Source organism: Myotis myotis, unplaced genomic scaffold (assembly GCF_014108235.1).
Source record: "Myotis myotis isolate mMyoMyo1 unplaced genomic scaffold, mMyoMyo1.p scaffold_m19_p_11, whole genome shotgun sequence".
Classification (NCBI taxonomy): Eukaryota; Metazoa; Chordata; class Mammalia; order Chiroptera; family Vespertilionidae; genus Myotis; species Myotis myotis.
The window spans coordinates 60,470,179-60,486,081 of record NW_023416315.1 but is presented as its reverse complement, the minus strand read 5'-3'; the positions used below and the strand labels follow the sequence as shown (position 1 = coordinate 60,486,081).

The 15,903-nt window shown below is 49.4% G+C and overlaps 1 protein-coding gene across 2 annotated transcripts in view; it reads right to left on the bottom strand.

The window, feature by feature from the left end:
- The window catches only part of PLXNA4 (plexin A4), a 411,874-nt gene that overhangs the window by 99,744 nt on the left and 296,227 nt on the right, over positions 1-15,903 (bottom strand). The gene's annotated exons all lie outside the window — the stretch shown is intronic.

Genomic DNA, 15,903 nt, shown 5'->3' with positions numbered 1-15,903 from the left:
ACTCGCTCTGGAGCTATTACCTGCCTGCTCTCTTTTTCTCATAATGTTGGCCAACTGGCTCCGAGAGCTTTTCAGTTTTCACTCTGGTGCTTTTAAAGAGCAGCTGCTGCTCTTTCTCCTCTTACCCACACCTTTTCGTGATTAGAGGCTTCCTCTCCAACTCCAAAACTTTACATTCGCTTTCACCAGCCGCTCGTTACCGTAAACGTTCCAGGTGACACGGCTGCTGAGCCCAAACGCCTCCATTGCCAGCGTGCGCCCAGGGATGTTTCCTTTCTTTGTCCTCCGATGTAGCTTTGCCGGGATCCCTTTGACACAACTTCTCAGGGCCCAATGCATAGAAGGCACTTAATACCAATCCACAGGAGTAAAGGGAATTTTATTTATTTATTTATTTTTATATATAGCCTTGGCCTTAATTCTCCATTTTGCCAGTTTCTTCTTTACAAAACTTTTTTTTTTTAATCATCCTTTTCTATTTGGGATACGTTTTTATCACAATGATTTCTTACCTAATCTTTTGGCTTAAACTAAGAGAATGTGATGTGGTCATCTTTTAAAATTTCTTCCCATCAGACAACAGGCCCTGAGCAGTAAACCCCGCTGACCTGACTGCACCTCTGTGCATGCCGAGCAAATGCGGAGTCTGTGTTCTCCCTGCTGCCTTGCATAGAAGCATCTGCCTCCGCAAAATTATGTGCCGCTTGGCAGGGGCGACTTGTAAGTCTTGCACAGCGAACTGGCACCAGAGCCTGCCCAGGCTCGAAACTCCCTTTGGGATTTAATTAATAATGAATTCTAAATCCCACATGATCTCGTTTTCCTTTCTCCCCTAATTTTCCTTTCCCCTTTATATACCTTCTGTTTTGTTTTATTTCTCTCAAGTACACACTGAGCATTCTTAACGACCACACTGCGCTTTCACTTCTTCCAAGTTACCTTTTCGTTTCCTGTTTCCAGTCTTATTGCTTTGCCCTTGGCCTTGGGGGCCCTTTCTCCACATTCTCAGATGTCTTTTTTGCACATTGGGGATTTTATCTTTCCTTTTATTACCACTTATGTGATCAGCATGAGCCATGCCTCGGCTCTACCTACAGACACCCTTGCCATTTGTGTAATTAATCCTGACAATCAGTTTCTTACAAATTACCCCACTGACTCTACACACAGCCAGGAACTCACCCTCTTCCCGTTGCCCCCTTAATTTCTTCCCATACCTCTTGGAAGGGCATCTACGTGCTGGTCATAGAAGCATATAAATAATGGTTCCCAGCCCAAAGTACCTGGACCCATAGGAATTTGTGAATGGTAATGAGGTCCACAAGCTATTTTCAATATTTCCAAAAGCCTAATGGAAATTGAATTGTTGCTGTTTTCTGTTTGTATGCGAACCCAATGATGTATGGGCTATATTAAGAATAGGAAATATATTATTACTTAATACATTCACTTTGTTTAGTAGGCAAAAATCTTTCAAAACATGATGCCTGGAGGGGAAAAAGGTAATAAAAGGGGCCATAGATGGTGAAAGTTGGTAACATAAGTACATAATAATATTTTCATCTGTTCCAGCTGCTTGTCTAGCACTCCATTTTTTTGCCTGGTCTTAAAGAGAAAATCATGACTTGTTCAATCGAAAGCATTTTCTTGGTCTAAACTTAATTAATATCCTCCCCCGTTTCTCCCACAAACTTGTTCTATAATTTGTCTTGGATGGCTGTGCCATGGGGTTCCGGGGTGTGCGACACAAAGAGCCAGCTGCTTGGCCAACCTGACATTCTCAAAGCCTTTGCATTCAGGTTTCTAAAAATATCTTGCAACTGGTGTTTAATACTGTCAATATCTGAAATTGTAAAGTCCTTTCTCTCTGGATTTTGAGCAAGAGTCATTTTCGCTTGGTTGGAAAGAGTGTGAAAGCCTGCAGAGCTAGGTTCAAATTCTGGCTTCACCCTAGTCTGGCAATGAGATCCTGTTGTCTCTGAATCTCAATTTTTCTCATCTTTAAACATGGAGATAAAAATCCCCCCTTAATTCATAGAGTTTTGCGAAGCACAGGTCAGTGACCCAACAGGTATGAAGTTTTGTACCGGATCAAGCATGTTACAAGTGATTATTGCTGTTATCTGTGCCATGAATACCCATTCTGAATGACACTGCCACTTTACCTCTCTCCCACGTCACAGAAGATTGCTCTGACAGTCTTCCTGGCCTCATGAATTCGGTCAGGAGTTGAGTAGGTATGGAAAAAGTTTTCTTCTTTTATATCTTGAACACATCATTTCTTCCTTGAACTGTGGTGTCTGCCCCTTCGTTGTCCATTGCTTCATCTTTGGGATGGAACTCTGGGGTTATCCCCACTTCCTGGACTTATTTAAGTGCTTTTATTGGCTACTGTAACAGTTAAGCATCATTCTTTGCTTTCCATCTAGGTGGACCCCTGTGCAGTTTTAATGAAACTTAACTTTCTTTAACCTTTACTTTTAGGATCTTTCTATGTTTTTGGCCATTTTTTATTACTCTCCTGAACTCTAGTGATGTTTTTTTTCATTTCTTTTAAAGCATGGATGCTAAAACTGGGGGAGCCAACAGAGTTCTGAAAGACCAAGTACAAAGGTCACTATTATTTGAGAACTCGATGCCAGCCCCTCACCTTTCCTGGACTTTCCTGAAGAAGGCTAGGCCCAGGGAAATCTCCAAAGTCACGTTTTCATTGTTGCATTGTCTCACTCCCCACTTCACAGGTAATTCTGAAAACCAGCAGAAAATGTCCTGACACTTTTGAAAACTAGATTTTGTCCACCATCTATCTCGGTGCAGTTCTGTACCCTAATGGCTCTGGTTACTGGCCGTGCGTTGCTCCTAAGCTTCACAGGTGGCCAGGTGGCTCCTGAGCCATATTTCTCTCTCCCCAGATACCTAGATTCTCTACCCACACCGAACACCACGCAAAGCCTCCTCTTCTATCCCCCATCTCTGGCTCCTCTCCTGACCCTGGAACACAAACCACTCCAGATGCAGACACACACGATTAATTAAAACCACCCCACGCTGATTAAAGTCTTAAGCTACAATGCCAGGCATGCTAATTAACTGAGTGAGGGAATTCAAACCACAGGAAGAGGTGAGAAAAGAAAGGCACGGAGGGGGGCTTCTGCCTGGAGAGCGAATCAGATGGCCATGCGACTGAGCTATCCTCGTGATGGATGGTCTCAGAGACACAAAAAACTGAGGTCTGCCCCCTGGCCATGGATCCAGGAGAAGAATTGACGAATGTGGCCGCAATAGCTGCTTCTAGGACAGGAGCCTCACCACCCCTCAGACCTTTCCTGTGGCCTACACTGTGCTGGGGAGAAGGAGGCTCCTAGGGTGGAGGGGTTAAGGGTCTGCAAGTAGTCACCTCGACACTTTCTACTGGCTTTGTGCAAAAACGTATTAGATAGTATGGCACATCCTCAAAAAATTAAACATAGAATCACCACAGGACAGTGGTTCTCAACCTTCTGGCCCTTTAAACACAGTTCCTCATTTTGTGACCCAACCATAAAATTATTTTCATTGCTACTTCGTAACTGTAATGTTGCTACTGTTATGAATCGTAATGTAAATATCTGATATGCAGGATGGTCTTTGGCGACCCCTTTGAAAGCGTCATTGGACCACCAAACGGGTCGCGACCCACAGGTTGAGAACTGCTGCCATAGGATCTAGTAATTCCACCTCTCAGTTACACACCCAAAAGAATTGGAAGCAGGGACTTGAATAGATACTTGCACACCAGTGCTCACGGCAGCACAACAGCCAAAAGAGAAGCAACCCAAATGTCCATTGACAGGCGAATGGATAAGCACAACGTGGTAGATACATACAGTGGAATATCTTCAGCCTTAAAAAGGAAGGACATTCTAACACAGGCTACAACATGGAAAAACCTTGAGGACAGTGAGCTAAGTGAAATAAGGCTGTAACAAAAACACAAATATTGTATGATTCTACTTATATGAGGTATCTAGAGTAGTCAAATTCATGAAGACGGGAGGAATGGTTGCCAGGGGCTGGGGAAGGGAATGGGGTTAGTGTTTAATAGGCAGGGGGTCCAGTTGGGGAAGATGAAGAGTTCTGGAGACGATGGTGGTGACGGCTGCGGCACAGTGCGAACGCCACCGAGCACTGAAACATGGGTAAGATGGTACATTTTATGTTATGGAGGAATCTAAGTAGAACCTATCGGGTGGATGTGAGAACACCTAATCTCTGCTCAGCTTCCCGGGTCAAGAGGAGACGCTTTCTTTGGGTAGACTAATAAATTCATGTTTATGAAATATTCTGAGATCTTTGAGTGAAAAGATAGGCATCGTGACTCTTTTCCATTTAATCTCAAATGGACAAAAGGGTTCGGATGAATGTCTCTTATCGTGTATTGCTGTATAACCGGATCTGTCATTCTCAAGCGCTGAACCTTCATGTCCTGATTGGGAAAAATAATGTCACAGCCTTATTCTATCCAGGACAGCTCCTCCCCTCCCACCCCTTCCAGGAGGCCCGGGGAGGAGGGGCTCAGAGTTCAAATCGTGCCTGTGAGTCAGAGGGCCCCAGAGTTCGGCCAGTTTTCCTGTTACTGCAAATCCTCTATGTTGTCATTTCTCATTCCCCAGTACGATCATGAAGCCCCTGCCTGCCCATCCCCTTCCCCACCTCTCTTTCCCCATCATTGCCTTTCTGGGAGTCACACTGATTTGCTTTATCCTTTTGCCACCAAGGTAAACTTCCTTAGTATAGCGTAGTTTCTTCTGGTTTTGAACTATTGTAAATAGAACCGTCACCTCTACCCCTCACCTGTCCAGCCCCATGACCAAGGCCATGAGTTTACAAAACAATGGCCTGGGATAAGAAGACAAGGAGAAACTGAGAATACAGCAAAGGGTCCACACAGGATTTTAACCCCGGGGCCTGGGCCTTTGTATGCTTCTGCACTCTAATCAACTGGGAACCCTTGGCCTGGAGGGCCTGGGGCCTGGGTGTGTCAGGGCAGCTGGAGGAATTTTCCCAGTTACCCTGAGCCCTGGACCCCACTGTCCAGTCCCTGCCCGGGTGCCATGATATTTTGAAAGATGCTTTCCTCTAGCAGTAGGGTCCCACTCCGCCTGTGCCGTTAGCACTGCAAAGGGGGCCTGCTGCTCTGCTGATTACATTCAGAAATGCTCCAGAGACAGAACATACAGCTCCTGTGTGTACCTCTAATTTGTTTAAGCATTTGACATTCTGGTCAAAATGTGAGTTATTGCTCCATCTCTCCTCTTATAATTGGATGCTAATGCTACAGTGGCTACATTGAGTCTGCTGGTGGGAGTTAATTTAAATGTCCAAAGGCTTCTTAAGTACCCAATTTCCTTCAAAATTGTCAAAAAAGAAAAAAAAAAGAGACAAGACTACCCATTAAGAAACTCCATGACGCTGCTGGGGAGCTGTCTAGCTGTGCAGATGCCGCCCCGGTGCCACATCCCTCTCTGCTGTCCTATCTTCTGTCCCCGAGACAAGTTGAGTTGGGGAAAGCCATCCTTTCCCAGGACATGAACTCAGCAGTGCATATGGATCTCGGTGTCATGGTCTCGCGAGCCCCGCAAGCCTCTCCTGGGCCTTTCTCTCATTTGATGGCCTCTGGTCACCAGTCCAGCCTTCATTTCACTGACTTGGGGCTGCTTTTCTCCCCAGGGGACTAACATGACAAATGACTTTGCAGAGCCCCTGTCTCCCCACGATGGCCTCTAAACCTCTCACTGCTGGGGTCTGGACCTGTGGTAGGTGAGCAGTGGATCAGAACACTGTGCTTGTTTCAAGTCACTCCCTGTGCCGGGAACACAATGATTCCCCTCCTCTTGGCTCAGAGGTGGCAGGTGTATTCGAACGTGCAGACTGGCAAGGGAGGCAGAGGCCAGGAGTCCAGTCCCAGGCTCCGGCAGATTGTAGTACAAGCCCCAACTCTTCACTCCATTAAAGTGGCCTCCTATATCCCAACCCACCACCCCCACCTGGCCTCCTGGTGCATGGAGAGGTGGCCTGCACTTCCCAGCCCCAGACCTTGGGCTTGGCCTCAGATCTTGCCTTGGTCAATAGAATGGCAGCAAGTACAAGGCTCAGGCTGGAGATATGTTTGTGCGGTTGGCCTTGTCCCTTTGTGCTTCCATCATTGCCATAAAAAGAGCTCCCCCCATGTAGCTTCTTCCTCTTTAGCTTGGCCCCAATGAACACACGTGGGGCAGGCCTGAGCCCAGCCCACAGCAAGCAGGAAAGCCCAGCTGGAGGAGTAGCTTGAAGCAGGACCTCACAGCCCAGCTTAGCCAGAATCAGCTGACATGCAATGATTTTCAGGTCCCTGAGTATGAGAATTCATGCTTCTTATTGTATGCTACTGAGCTTGGGGGTGGTTTGTTACACAGCTTTATTGTAGCAATAGCTAACCGATACACGAGTGCTAGGCAGAAAGTCACACCGGGGTGCAAAGTCCTGGGAAAGGTAGAGGGAAAGACTAAATGCTGGAGGGGTAAAGGTGCAGTGTGGTAGCTCTTTCTAACTTGAGTACCACATAGGTCCAGGTACACCTGGTTTCAAGGTGGGGCGATTGTTAAAAACTGGATCAAACATGATAGTTGACTCTTCCCAGCATCTCCCATGCTGACTAAGATCTCTTAATGCTGTGACGATGCATCTGCAGATCTCAGGGAGCCTCAGCCCCTGGGTAAAGTGCTGGAAAAGATTCTGGAAAGAGAACATAGTTCTGCAGACGTAAATAGCTGACTGGAAGCGCAGATGCTCACAGGACCCTCTGTACTGGCGTCCTGGCTGCCCAGACTGGAAATCATCTTATCTTCTTGGCAGGAATAAAAGCTCCTCCAGAATGGTTTGCCTTGAACTTTGCAATTCCTCCTGCTTGTTCCTGGCCATTGGGCAAATGCAGTAGGGGCCTCACTTGAGAACAGACTGGTGCACAGGGTCAAGGGCAGTGACCTGGCTGTCACCATTGTCCACACATGCCTCTAGGATTCTGGGGTCAAGGTCATCGATACTCAGAATAGCAAGGGCAATAGTCCCAGAGCACGAGGCTTGGGGAGCTGAGGTCCTGAGTTCTAATTCGTTCTGGGTGACCTTGAGCAAATCCTTTCCCCTCCTTATGTCTCCACTGACTTATTTTCAGACAGGGGGACTCAGGCCTACTCTGCCTCAGAGAATTGGCCACAAAATACTACTAATACAAATGGCCTGGGAAGCTGTTTGCAAATGAAAAGTAGCAGATGTTGTGAAGGGCTGCAATTTGCTGCTATTAATAAGTATAAATGCCTAATAGGAAGCCAGTTTGCTCTGCAAACTCGGACAGCCAAGGAGCAAGCGTCGATGCCGGAATCATCAACATATGCTGCTTCTCATTAGCAAATGGCAGTAGCTGAGAGAGGAGCTCTCAGCATGCTGTCTGCAGAGCCTGGAGAAATCACCCCATCCTCGCTCCTCCCAGTGTGGGCTGCACCGCAATGGCACATGGTCCTTATTAGCCATGCCCCTCACCAAGCGAGGGAGCAACCCCTTTTCTATTGCACAGATGGAAAAGCCACAACCCAGAGAGGCTCCGCTTGCTCAAGGTCACACAGCAGGGTGGTGGCAAGGGTGGAAACTGAAATGAAGCTGGGGCTGCAGCCTGCCTCACAGACTCCCTGCAGGAAGCCCAGCGGGTTGAGAAACCTCTGGTCCCTGCACTGTAACCAGGTCTTTGGGTTGGAAATTTCATAGCGCTGCAGGCTGCTTACTGTAAACCAAGAAGGTCTGGCTGAGTTCGGGGCTGAGGGGTCTCTTCCTGTGGGCAAGGAGGTCCATCCCTGAATAGGAGCCCTAAAGAGAGACTGACCACAGGTCTCAGTGCAGCCCTCCTCCTCCAGGGAGACTTCCTGGCTCTTTCAAATGTGGCTGAGAAGAAAAAGAGAGTTTGGAATAGTTTTATCTCAGTCCAAGTGAGAAGCAGATATTTGGGGTTGAATCCTAGGTCTGCCACTTCCTGGGTGACTGGGACAACTTAACCTCCCCCTTTTCCTCATCTGAGAATAATAGTAAGCACCCTGAAGGGCTATTTTGAAGATTGGTGGAGATAAAACCATGAGTGTGTTAGTGCAATGCCAATAACAACGCTTTGTCTGTTATTCCAGTATCATTCTCAGATAAAACGCCCTCAGGAGGGAGAGCTGGTGTGAAGTCACCTCTCCTCATCCCACCACTCCTAGTACTCAGTTCAGGCACAGCAGGTGAACATTGATGAGCAAGGGAGCGAATGCTGGCGTGGAAGAATGAATGAATGAATGAGGAATGAATGAATGAATTTGGTTCCTGTTAATCTCTAACATATTCCGAGGACCTCATGGAGATAATGGATTTGACAATCTTGGCTCTACCCTAAAACCTGTAATTATTGCTACAAGTTCGTCTTTAGGGTAAATGTCAATTTCTCTCTTCTCTGGACTCTCATGCTCACATGCACACGATGGGTTTGCAGGCCTGACCTCCGGAACTGTGGTGTTGCAAGGTGAGTTTTCCATGACAAGCTGATCAGTGCATTTGACAGAGGACACTGGCAGCCACAGCCACACCCTGCCCAGAGAGCCACCCACCAACATGCACGCTAGAGGGTGCCTGGGATGGGAGGAGTGTTCTGGCACTCACAGAGTTAACGAGTGAAAATGGACAGGAAACCATTGTAGCTGCCAGTCCTCTTAGGTTTTAGGGGAACCTCGGTCACTGCAGGGGTTTTTGTGCAAGGCCACATGGCCACCAACAATATTCTTCTGATACCCACTCCCTAGATACAGACTCCTGCTCTCTCTTGACCCAACCCTAGGGCCAGGGCTGGAGGAAGAGTTGGAGCCGCTGGGACCCACACCCGCTGGGACCCAGGCCCAGCAGGTGGGAAGGAGCCTTTGTCTTGGGGATCTCAGTGCCGCTGCTCCTTTCCAGTCATCTTTCACCAAGCTGTGCTGACAGGGACCTTGGCCCAACAGAACTGGGGCAGGGATCTGCTGGTGCTGAGTGTCCCCATCTCAGTCTGCTCAAGGCAGGCCTTTGTTCGGCAGCCAAAGAGAAGAGGGCGGGGAAGGACAGGGCTGGCACAGCGACACCTCAATCCAGGCCGGTAGCTGAGCCAAGCAAGTTCCGAGACATATGCAGGAACCCTCTGGCTCCCTGGCAGGACTGTCTGTGGGAAGTGGCAGGGCAGGCCAGGTGGACCCTCTCTCCTCACCCAGCATCCAACCCTTCCTCCAACTTCCTCCTGTCAAGGGCACTGCTGGCTGGAGTCCCCAGAGTGGTTGTGTGCAAACGGTACACCGATGTGAATGAGTACACGGCAGCCTAAGTGTGTGTATCAGAGGTGTGAGCCTGGTAACAGGGGTGGTGTTTGCAGAAATCTATGGCCACGGGAGCACATTTGCAAATAAACACGGCTTTCCTTGCACAGATCCCTGTTTGGGTAGGTGGCGCCTTTGGATCGCAGACAAGCATCTTCTTTCAAAAGGAAGCTGACCCTGGGAAAAATCATAGTGGCTAAATGATAGAAACTGATATCCCTCAGCGGGGAGACTTTTAGGTCCCAGCAACCTAGGGCCCCTTCTCAGGAAGCCCATGCTGCTGGCTTAGGAAGGAGGAGACACACACACCACCGCTGCCTAAAGAAGCCTAAATCCTCTTGCTCTGTCCTCACTCCTTGCTTTAAGACAGCCACCTACCTCTCCCAGACCTACGTGAGCTCCCCTTTGTGGGGCCACGGACCCAGCCTGCTCCTGGGAAGACGAAGCGGGTCCTCTGATGGCTAAGTATCTTTGGACATAGGTCATCTTTGCCCACACAAACTAATAATGTGTCTTCCTCATTAGGAAATGCCACCCTGGTGTTTCCCAGTAGTTCTTCAAATATAAAAGGACAACAGTTAAAATGAGAGCATTGCAAAAGGGTTTTTACGCTTTATGACTGTTGGTGAGGGGTTAGATTGGTACCACATTTTTTTTGAGGAATAATCGGATAGTTATTACAAAACCTAAAATTATCCAGCAAGCTTCCTCTTGGAATCTTTGTTGCAGAAATCCTAGCACCTGGGGACAGGTGCACGGCTATGGACGTTCACTGTAGCTTTGTATGCGATAATGACTACTTGGAAATACCCTAAATGCCCATCCTTGGGGAACTGGTAAAACTAATTGTGCTACGTCCATATTCTGACATAATGTGTGGTTGCATCATTGACATGGGAAGACAGTCATCATCCATCTTTGTGTTAAAAAAAACAGTTTTTAGAAAAGTACATTGACTCAATTTTTATTTTTAAAAGACAACTCTGTAGCTATGTATTCATATACATTCAGACATATTTTCGTGTGAAGAATAACTTCTGGAGAGGCAATAAAACCACTAACAGTGGTCAGCTCCAGAGAGCTTAAATTTTTCTATAAAGAGGGTATGATTTAAAAATTTTTTGACTTGGGAATTAAAATAATTTTCAAAAGATGACTTAAAGTAATATTGAAAAGATGCATTAACTTTAGTCGTTTAAACCAAATTGGCTAGTCAGCCCCAACTTTAGTTTAGGGTCAAAGTGTTCATGTTTCATGATAACCATACGATTTCTAACATTTGGGAACTAGGAAGAGGGTCCATGCTGATTGGTCTGTCCCTGTGGGTTGGCCCAAGGATGACCAGCACCTGGGAGCTGTGCCCTGGGCCACTGAAGGGTTTTTTCTTTGCAAATTTAACTAGCGCATACCGGGGGGTGGACAGCAGGGGGTGGTATTTATTTGAGAAGGTAACTGATAGTTGAGTGACCTCACCTATCCACCTGGAAGCTTCTATAGGAAAAGCTCACCCCCACCCAAAACAGACAGGATGCCCTGGGAAAAATCAGGGCATTTTAAGTGAGAAGTGAGGACCAGGGGCGCCTCTGCTCCACGTCCCAGGGTTCAGACTCCATCGTGCAGTGGAGTTGGGTCCGCTCAGCTTCCCTGAGACCTGGCCCTCGCCTGGACCTGGCCTTCACTTGCTGAAAGATGTTGGCAAGTGTCCTCTCTTCCCAGGCTGTCACTTTTCAGACATAAATGGATCTCTACTATCCTTTCTACCTGGAAGCTCCCACCATAATTAATTATCTTAAGGCTGGAAAAGCCTCCAGAAATTTCATTCCAAGATCGTCCCCCTGTCTTGGTAACTTACTCTGTCTGAATAATAGGAAGGTTCAGGGCTGCCCCTTCCTTAGTTCTTGAAATCTTGAAAATGTTAGATGATATCAGACAGAAATGTACCTTGTTTCTAAGCAAGAAAATTGCCACAACTTGCGATCCTCAGCTATGACGCGGGCAGTGTTTGTTATAACCTTCTCTGTCTATCAGTAACAGGAACAACTGTGAGGAAGGGGTGGCTGCACAGGTGCAGTGGCTGCACTGAGCTGGCCCGATGGGGTAGAAGGAGCACCGGCCTTTGAACCCCGTCTTAGGTTCAAATCCTGGCTCAGCCACCTGTCAGATGTGTGACTTTGGGCCAGTTACTTAGGACTTTGAGCCTTAGTTGCCTCCTGGGCATGTGGGGATAACAAAGGTTTTACCTGCTGCCGGGTGACAGATCTGCTACATAGTCAGTGTCTGGCAATGTCCATTCTTGCTTTTCTCTAACTGGGACCACAGTACATGCAGGGGACTCCGCTGTGCCCCAGGCTTCAGGTTTCCAGGTGGCAGAGCTGAGAAAGCAAGGCAGAGGCTCCCGCTCCCAACGGCCAGGAGCTGGCCCCACTGGATGTAGCCGTGGGCCAGTGGGTTCCCATTAGGAGGTTCACTGTGGAGAGGTGCGTGCTGGTGGTGAGGCTGCGTCCTTTCCTCATTGTGTGCAGCTGGGCCATCTGAGCTGCATCAGGCTGAGGCTGGGAATAGATTTCCCCTCCAAAATGAGAAGCGGCTGCTCAGGGCTATATTTAGCTGAGGACTCAGTGAGGTCAGAAAGAATTGCCGGCCCGGAGTGGGATGGGAGGAGCTGTCTGTTCCTGGCTAATGTGTGCCCATTCTCAGTGGATGGGTATGGTGTGGCCCAGGGGGAGGCCGGGAACCGCAGCCACCCTGTCTTTTTGTAACAGCGATGAACAGCCCCTATGTGAAACGTCGCTGCCTATGTCAGACAAGCTCCCGGCTGGAGAACCTGGGAGAGGGCGCTGGGCGTGGAGAGCCCGCGGGGGTGGCGGGTCAGCGGGGAGCAGGCAGTGTAGCTGTTCGGATCTGGGCTTTGCAATCTGAGGGGTTGCCATTCAGATTCTAGCTCTGCCACTTAATAGCTTGGTCAGGCACTTAACATTTTCAAGCCTCCAAAAGGTTATGCAGATTAAATAATATAATACGTGTAAAACACTCAACGCGGTTCCCGGAGCATCTGCACCAAATAAATGGCAGCTATCATTAAGGTGATGACAGCCATGGCTCACTCGCCCTTCGGCTTGCGTCTCCTTCTGGAACAGATAAAGTTCCCCTAAATAAAAAGTTCAACTTTAAAGTTCAACTTTAAAGGTTTCCAGATGTGCCCTGTGATCGCTGAGAACTTCTGCCGCTGTTACCTTATCAGACGCGCTGGGAGAGGAGTTGGAACTCCAGGGAACTTTCATGGGGACATCAGGGGGATGGGCTCTGCAGTCAGCCCTGAACTCTCCAACCAGTTTCCCGCTCCTCTCCCCTCTCTGGCTTGTCTAACAGCCTTCTCTCTGCTGTTGAAAGCGGAGGGCAGGAAGAGGAGAAAAAAACAACACAAACGCCTGAAGTATTGTTACTGCCCACAGAACCTGGGGAAGTTAGATGAAGCCAGGGGACATTCTAACGAGCAGATGAATGAGGCGGCGGTTATCTGCGCCCTTATAATCCATGTGGCTGGCTTCTCCCCTGACCTCGGAACAGGCATCATCCAAAGTGGGCTGTGGGGCTGGGAGAGAAATCGTGCTGGCTCCCGGCCAAGCACAAGAGGCCGTGCTGTGTGTTGGCATGTGGGTACATCAGCTGGCCCGGCACGTCTGGCCGGCCAGGGGCGGGCAGCGAGGCCCAGCATGGGGGCATTGGCACAGAGTCCGGCGGCCCCTGCTGTGACGGGGCCAGAGGAAGCAGCCTCCAGGCACCATGAAGCACAGGGCGTTTGCTGAGTTTGCAAACCTGCAGGATGCAAGACTGACGCAGCAGCAAGGAAACAGAATGTGACAGTTCAGGGCAGGTAGCACGCCGTAAGCGGCATTCACTTAAAAGGCTGTTCTCCTCCATTAAGCCTACTTGGGCTGCTGCTGTGAATGTAGCCAGATCAGAGTGTGGGGCGTGTGGGGGCCTGGTTTGGGGAGGAGGACTCTCTTCATAAGCTCCCATGCCACCATGTGCTGAGTGCAGACCACCTCAGGGAACTTTGCAACTGCAGCAGAGAACCCGGGCAAATGCCGGAGAGGCGAGACGGGCAGAGGCGGAGTCTAGGCCAAAGGCTCCAAGCTACCTGAGTGTGGAAATCAACTGCAGAGCTTCTAGAAAGTGCTGACGGCTAGGCAAAGTTCAGACCAACAAAATCAGAACTGCCAGAAGCTGGGCATCTGTTTTCTCAAAGCACTGTACTCCTGTCTTCATCCCCTCCTGCATACCCTGGGGATGGGCAGGGGCTGTGACAACTGGCCCCGGCCGTAGGGAGCATGGGAGTTGGGTTCTAAGGATGCTGTATATCTGCCCCCGGGTCTGAGAAATGCAGAAGGTTAGAGACTCCTGAGCACAGATGGGTGGAGTGGGAGCAACGAGAGCACTGGGTCGCTGTACTTGGCCTCACAATGTATAAAGCAAGTCCAAGGGCAGGATGCATGTGACCTCCACAGCCTGAGGAGGCAGCGATGACAGTCTCCATTCTGCAGATGATGACACAGGTTCCAAGAGGTTTAATGACTTGCTCAAGGTCACGCAGCCTGTGAGTGGCAGAGCCGGGTCTCCATGCCCTGAGTGCACGCCCTGCGCCTGCTCTGCAGTTGGTGTGGCCTCCGTCTCCCTTGGGATCGCCTCTCACAGGGCCAAATGGCCGTAACTCCTCCGCGAGGAGCAGCAGCTGCCTGGACCGGCTCCAAACATCACGGAAATTGATGAAGGCAGAATTGGGTTGGAGAGTCCCATTTAAATCCCTCTTTGAATTGCTCTTTGGCCAGCGTGTTTCCATGGAAGTTCTGTCTAACACGTACATCTTGCGTCTCCAAATAAGGCTTCTCTCATCTGGGCCTGGCAAAACCGTCGCTCAGTGCAGTATGATGCCACCCTGGAGGGCGGGGAAGGGATGGCATGCCTGACATTATGAGATTTTACCAATTATGGAATTGTTTCATGGGCTCCGGGGCTGGAGACTTCAGAGCTGACCTGAGTCCTGGGGCAGCTGCTCCCTAGAGCTCAGCTTGAGTCCACGTTATGTCCTGGAGCTCAGGGGCACGGTCTGGGGACAGGGTGCAGCCTGAGCCCACAGGTTGGCTGACACATCAGAACCTGCACTCCACGCTGCTCACAGCACGCTGGGACCGGTGGGTGGCTTGTTCTGACAGTCACTCAGTCACCCAGTCACCTGTCTGAGGCCATTTCCTGAGTGATCATCCCACTGGGCCGAGGAGTAACTCTGAACCGCAGACTGTAGATGGGGAGGCTCCATCCTGGCCTCTGTGCTGTCAGCTGGTCCCGTCAACTCAGCTTCCTAAACACAGGGCAGACCCAGCAAATCCACAGACACCCGGTGCTTCTCTGTCCATGGCTCCTTCAAGGAATGAAGGGAATATGAACCAACACAGACCAGCGTGCCACGATCCTAAAGGGAGGGCTGGAGGCTGGGCTAAGGGTGGCACAGGGAACATGGGGCATGGCGTGGGCATGGCTGACCACCCCTCAGTAGCCCCTCATTTGATCTTCCCTCCTCTTCTTCCCCCTTTTACTCTTTATGAGACATTGCTTGGCAGGATCACTCACTCATACCTCAATCTGCATGAGCTGTCCCTGGCGGTGGCTGCTGAAGGCTCCTCCCTGGGAGCAGAGAGGGGGCAGGAGTGAGAGTCTTGTGTTCCCAGTGACCCCAGGAGCGAGGGACACTGACTGACCACAACCTCTGCCTTTGGAACCAGCTTTTTCTCCTTTTCTTCCCACCCCATCCTCCCCGTCCCCTGCGACTAGTCTCCAGGTGACCCTCACTTATGCGTAACTGTAGAAGTGAAGCTTAGAGTTTTTGTGACACTTGGAAAAGGCCACCGCACCCATGCAGGCCACAGTTCCGAGGAGACCCGGGGGGAGAAGAGAAAAGTAGCTAAGGAAGCTTGGCCTGGCTGCTCAAACCTAATGCAAAGAGCAGAACACCCCGCACTGGATGAGATCTTCAGGCTGCCTCGTCCAGCCTTTTGTTGGATATAAGCGCTCATCTCAGCCATTTATGCAACGTGTTTGCCAGTGACACCCAATTCCAAGGGAAAACCATAAGAATTGTGCACATTGTTACATGTAATCAGAGGTGACGTATGAAAGAGTTTTCTTTTTTTAAATATATTTTATTGATTTTTTTATAGAGAGGAAGGGAGAGGGATAGAGAGTTAGAAACATCGATGAGAAAGAGACATCGATCAGCCGCCTCCTGCATGCCTCCCACTGGGGATGTGCCAGCAACCAAGGTACATGCCCTTGACTGGAATCGAACCCGGGACCCCTTAGTCTGCAGGCCGACGCTCTAGCCACTGAGCCAAACCGGTTAGGGCAGGTATGAAAGAGTTTGACGCAGCATTAAGCTGCTTACCTATACTGGTGATCTAATTTGTTGCTTGTGTACCATGATAATCTGTTCCTAATTACAAAAGCAAAGGAGTGGGAGCATTCTTTACAT